This window comes from Sinocyclocheilus anshuiensis, unplaced genomic scaffold (assembly GCF_001515605.1).
Source record: "Sinocyclocheilus anshuiensis isolate Anshui unplaced genomic scaffold, SAMN03320099.WGS_v1.1 scaffold2739, whole genome shotgun sequence".
Lineage (NCBI taxonomy): Eukaryota > Metazoa > Chordata > Actinopteri > Cypriniformes > Cyprinidae > Sinocyclocheilus > Sinocyclocheilus anshuiensis.
The window spans coordinates 309,721-315,705 of record NW_015542334.1 but is presented as its reverse complement, the minus strand read 5'-3'; the positions used below and the strand labels follow the sequence as shown (position 1 = coordinate 315,705).

At 35.8% G+C, this 5,985-nt stretch overlaps 1 long non-coding RNA gene across 1 annotated transcript in view; it reads left to right on the top strand.

Moving 5' to 3' along the window:
* The window catches only part of LOC107691080 (uncharacterized), a 9,438-nt gene that overhangs the window by 2,503 nt on the left and 950 nt on the right, over positions 1–5,985 (top strand). The window lies entirely within an intron of this gene.

Below are 5,985 nucleotides of genomic sequence, written 5' to 3'. Positions count from 1 at the left end.
TGAGTGTGTGTGTGAGTGAGTGTGTGTATGTGTGTGAAGCTGGCGCAGTGGCTGTATGCCAACTAGAGCGGGCAAACTGCCACACTTCTACTGAAGTGAAACACAGTGCTAATGAAAGACATTCACATTCAAAAGAATCGTCTACAACTAAAGACTGAGCGGAGCTCTCCAGCACTGAAGACTGAGCATTCACACCCAAACACTAGACTGATATAAACACAGACCCACTCGATTTCACCGTCATACTCTGCTATGGGATGATATATAGTCTCTTTGTAGTTAGTTTAGTGTTAAAAAATCTTTTTCTTAATTTTTTGGCCTGTTTTGCCTTTATTTGAGAGGAAAGTTGAAAGAGTTTAAATTGACATAGAAAGTCGAAATCATGATATAAACTATTATGGAATAAAAAGTTGAAATGATGACACATCTCAATTGCAAAAAAAAAAACGTTTTATCTCATAATTTTGACTTTATCATAATTATCAACTTTTTATCTCACAAATATTTTTATTGCATTATTTCAACTTTTTATCTCGGAATTTATTTTTTTATCTCATAATGTTAACTTTTTATCTCATAATTATGGCTCATCATTTTGACATTTATCTCATTATGACTTAGCCATAATTAAATTAAAGCCATAATTATGACAAAAAGTCAAATTTGGACAATTATGAGATATAATTGTCAAAATTAGAATTTTTGTCATAATTATAGCTTTTTATCTCATCATTTCAACTTTTTATCTCGTAATTAATGACTTTATCTTAATTGTGTTTTTAAATCTCATTGATTTATGTCAATTTGAAATGTTTATCATAATTATGACTTAGTATCTCACTGTTATCAAGATTCTATAAAAAAAATGTTTCATAATTTCTACTTTTTATCTCAAAATTGTTTTTATTTCGTGATTTAAAAATTTATGTCATAATTGAGTTTTCATCTCATAATTTAAACTTTTTTTTTCATAATTATGACTTACTATCTCATTTTGACATTTATCTCATTATGACTTGGCATCTCATAATCAATCTCATAGTATCTCATAGTTATCTCATCATTTTGACTTTTTATCTCTTAATTTCAAACATTTATTTCATAATTTTAATTATGACATCATTTCATAATTATGATTTATCTCATTATGACTTAATATCTCATAATTTGACCTTAGATGTCATAATTTACCAAAGCAGGATTTCTTTTTCATATGTGGCAGAAATGGGCTTCCATAGACCTGAGCCACAGAGAGCAGAACATCACAGAGACTTGAGACTCTTTTCACAGCAGACAGAAGGAAACTAGTGAAAGCTCAGAACACCTCATCAATGTCCCAACCATCACCCAAAACACGCTAACATTAGCTATGTTTCCATCCACCTATTTTTATGTGCATTTTGGATTATCGCATAAAAAACCTGCTGGATGGAAATGCCAAGATGCGCATTGAAAAAGTCATGTGACTTTGCGCTATGAGACGGGATAACTTGACTAACCAGCGGACCGATCTCGTTCACAGCATCTATATGTTGTTCTGGTCGTTCTGAAATGCCTGAGGAAAGTCTGTCATCAAAGTATTTCTGTATAATTACGGTCTTACACGACTGCGTTTCCAAACAGCAGGCATCCACCTCTAAAAGCAATGACCGCATTTATCGTGTTACGTCTGCTGTCTCTGAAGCGCAAGTAATTTATTACATATGAAAATTATTATATTCAGTGGCTTCTCCTCGTTTTCTTAGAGATATTTAGTGCCAGTTTATCAAGAAGTGACTTTTGTTCTCTTTGACTCGTTGGATGGAAACGGTGCTTTATTGGCAAATGTTTTATGCGATATTCCAGTTTTGCATACAAGTTAAATTCGCATCTTTGGATGGAAACATAGCTATTGAGGCACCACATTTTTACCGGCAAGAACTTCAGAAAATGTAAAAAATCTAGTTATTTGGTTGTTTTTTGTACTATATTTTGTTGTTAAGTGGGTTCAGTTTGCATCATGTCAGACGGTGCCACTGTACTGTGGTAAAACCACACAATCTGATACAAGAGATCACTTTCATATCCTGATATATCCAGCTGTTTGAAGATTTTCATATCCAGGTTCAGTGTGATAGACGCTTCAGAAGCCGGAGCAGATCAGCCCGAGCGTTCGAGATCTCGCTCCGCTGCGTGATAATGAAGGAAACGCGTGTCAGGACGATCCTCAGATCATGACAGCGTCTGACATTTCTGCAGCTGTGTGATTGATTCAGATGATGAAGCTGACAGCCATTGTTTCCTCCAGAACTGTTCTCCTGGCCGTGATGGTCGAGGCATCGCCTTCATATCTCTGAGCAGACAGTAGACGTCCTCTGACCTTCAGATTTGTAAGGCTTTCACGCTGAACCCACTGACATCCGAAGCTAAATATGAACGTGAACGCCTCGTTCTGGATATTTGCAGTGGACTGCTGTGAGACACAGACTGTACCGGAAGAGAAATGCCACATGAATCAAGTGTCTTTGTAGTGTCTTTTCTGGCCTGTTCCTCTCTTTCTTTCTGTCTCTTCCTGTTCGTACTCTTTCTTATTGTTTTTTCCTTATAAATATCTGAATGTTGTTTCATCAGATCAAGAGTCTGTATCTGTGTGGCTCTTTCACTTTTCTTCTTCATGCATTTGTTTTCACCACCATTTGTATTATTATTTTTGTTTGTTTTGTCTTTTCAAACCCAACAATGGTCCTTTTGTCTGATGTTTTGCTTGAAAAAAGGGGCAAAAATATTGATAAAAAGTCATTTTATGTGTCAGTAAAAGTCTGTTATGTCACAATGTATTTGGAAATGAAATAAATCAATGCAATAAATAAAGTTTATTTCAAAAATATTATTTAAATACTTTATTTACTAATACTTTAAATACTTTTTTATTTGATGTATGAAAGATCACATTTGTTTCTTTTATAAAAAGATTCAAAGTAAACAATCTAAATGATTAGATTCATAACATGAACAATACAATATATAGAATATATTTAATATATATATATAATTGTTTTCAAAAACATTAAAAAATTCTTACCAACCCTATATATATATATATATATATAATTCAGCTCTCCAAGGCCCCATGTATTTGATCAAAATACAGTAAAAATACACTGTAAAAAAATTAAGTGATGTCAATATATGTTTTTCCATTACCTTAACTTAATCAACATAATTAAACCCATTTTAAGTCATATGGGATTCAACTTCATTTTTTTTTTAATATAAATTGCTGAAATGACTTGTACAGCCAGATTTATTCAACATAATTGAAGGCAGGAACTGTTTTTTTTTAACACAGTGCTGTAATATCGTGAAATATCAGTTTTCTATGTGAATATATTCTTAAAATGTAATTTATTGCTGTGATCAAAGCTGAATTTTCAGCATCATTACTCCAGTCTTCAGTTGACTAATTTCTGTCATCACACTGTCTAATATTTTTGGAGTCGATGTCTCTTGTTCCTGTATTGTGTTTAAATATCCAATTATCTGTGCAGACAGTAATGATGGTCCGTCAGAAGTAATAAAGTGAGCGTCCGGTCAGCGCAGGTGTCTGCGGGAGGCGGCGGGTCTCAGCGAGGCGTCTGTGTGTATGTGTGTGTGTGTATCTGTGTGTGTGTGTTTGGAGTCGATGTCTCTTGTTCCTGTATTGTGTTTAAATATCCAATTATCTGTGCAGACAGTAATGATGGTCCGTCAGAAGTAATAAAGTGAGCGTCCGGTCAGCGCAGGTGTCTGCGGGAGGCGGCGGGTCTCAGCGAGGCGTCTGTGTGTATGTGTGTGTGTGTATCTGTGTGTGTGTGTGTGTGTGTGTCTGTCTGTCTGTCTGTCTGTGTGTGCGTGTGTATCTGTGTGTGTGTGTGTCTGTGTCTGTGTCTGTGTGTGTGTGTCTGTCTGTCTGTCTGTCTGTGTGTGCGTGTGCATGTGTGTGTGTGTGTGTGTGTGTGTGTGAGAATGCTGCTCACTGATGAAGCCGCTGGTCGGGTCATTAATCTACAGCAGTGTCTGTAGGACGAGGACAGGAGGAAGGTGGTTAGTGGTTCCTGATGCCCGCGGCGCTGCTCTGCTGAGGCTGTCGTCTTCATTTTACACTCCTTCGGCTTGATTGGGACGCTGCGTTCCAGCTGTGGCCGTTTCTCTGTGCTGTCGGGATGAAGGGCGCGTGAGGATTGAAGATGTACAGCTTTATTTCAACATCTCTGCTGAGAAAAAAGACACACGAGAGTGTCGTACCTCAACCAGACTGAAGCACATCAGCGTTAAACTGCAGCCCTGAGCTCAGGCGCTGGCTTTACTGTTCAAATCATCTTTCTCTGAGTGATTAAAACATATATAATGTAGTGTAAGTTTAAGTCTATTGCATTACTTTATCATAAATATATATATACTGCATTAATGACATTATATATGCAAATATATTTATATATTTGTGTTTTTGTCATTTTTATTATTATTTTTTACATTTGTGTATATAGTTTTTATTCATTTTTATTTTCAGTTTCAGTTATTTTAGTACTTCAAGTTAAAATAAAAAAGAGAAATGTTTTCTTGGCAGCTGGCTGAAGTAAAATAAGTTTTTGTATTTAGTTTTATTTTATTTAGTTTCCTCATTTCGAGTAACAGTAGTTGTTGTTTTTTCTCAGTTGGCTGACAAAAAGTAAAATCAGTTCGGGTTTTTAAGAATGGTGTTTAAGAAACTACACACACTTTTTTTTTTTTTTTTCCAAAAATGTATCATTAAATAAATAAAATAAACTTGTTTTACTAACAAAAAAAGTTAACTACAAAAACTGTTAAACTAAACCATGGCCCCCAATATATGACACATTACCTGCTGAATTTAATTATTTGAATAGTGGGTTTTTAATAATAAATAATTAGATATTTCTAACAGAATCAGGATTTTTTTTTAAATACAGTATATATAATTCCATTAATGAATATTTGGAATCTATAATGTTCTAACTATGCCAAGATAGTGTGTTCAGGTCACAGTAAGTTCCTCCGGCCACAGATAAGAGCGTCACTCCCTGCCTGTGTGTTTGTGTGTTTAATCTCTCTCGCAAAGGCATTATTCAGCTGTTCTTCTCATGTGTGCCGTCTCTGTGATTAGCCTCTAAAACACCCATCGCAGTATCAATCTTCACAGTGTGGTTTTTGTGGCTCGACATAAGGCTGCATGATTAATTGAAATAAAACTGAAATTGTGAGATAGCTTATCGCAGCAAATAAAAATCTGTTTCTGAGTGAAGTGCGGCACTGTGTTCATTTACACGTGAGCAGCTCATGATCCGGTGTTTTCAGTAGCTCGATTCTCTGCATCTGTTCTGAGTTTGACATGCTTTATTGTGCGTTTGACAACACAACATGTGCAGACCATCTTTACAAAATTTGTAAACTGGCTGTTGACAGCCAAAGAGAAGCTTTAAAGTGCCCCTATTATGCCATTTTTAAGCTTCCTAATATGGTTTTGGGAGTCTCCTACAATAGGTTTACATGCATGCAAGGTCAAAAAACGCTTTCGTTTTCTCAGAATATGCATTTAATATCACCTCATTTTGAAAACGATTCGTTTGAAGCAGTTCTGAGATTCAGTCTCTCTAAACCCCACCTTTCCGTGAACCTGCTCTGCTCTGATTGGACAGAAGGCCCAGTCTGTTGTGATTGGTCTACCGCGTACAGCGCGTGTCGGAAACGATACGCCCATTGCAATAGTTCCATATTTTGAATGCTCAATTTATATGAAAAATCACAATTATATTTTTTCCCAAATTGTGCAACCCTTCTTCAACATCAGGAATGACTGAGTTTTGACAATAACAGGAAAAGCAGAGGTCATACAATGATTGGTTTTCGTTCAGCTCATCTCCACTGCTGTTTTCTGTGGGAATGTAGTGTGTGTGTGTGTGTGTGTGTGTGTGTGTGTGTGTGTCTGTGTGTGTGTGTGTGTGTGTG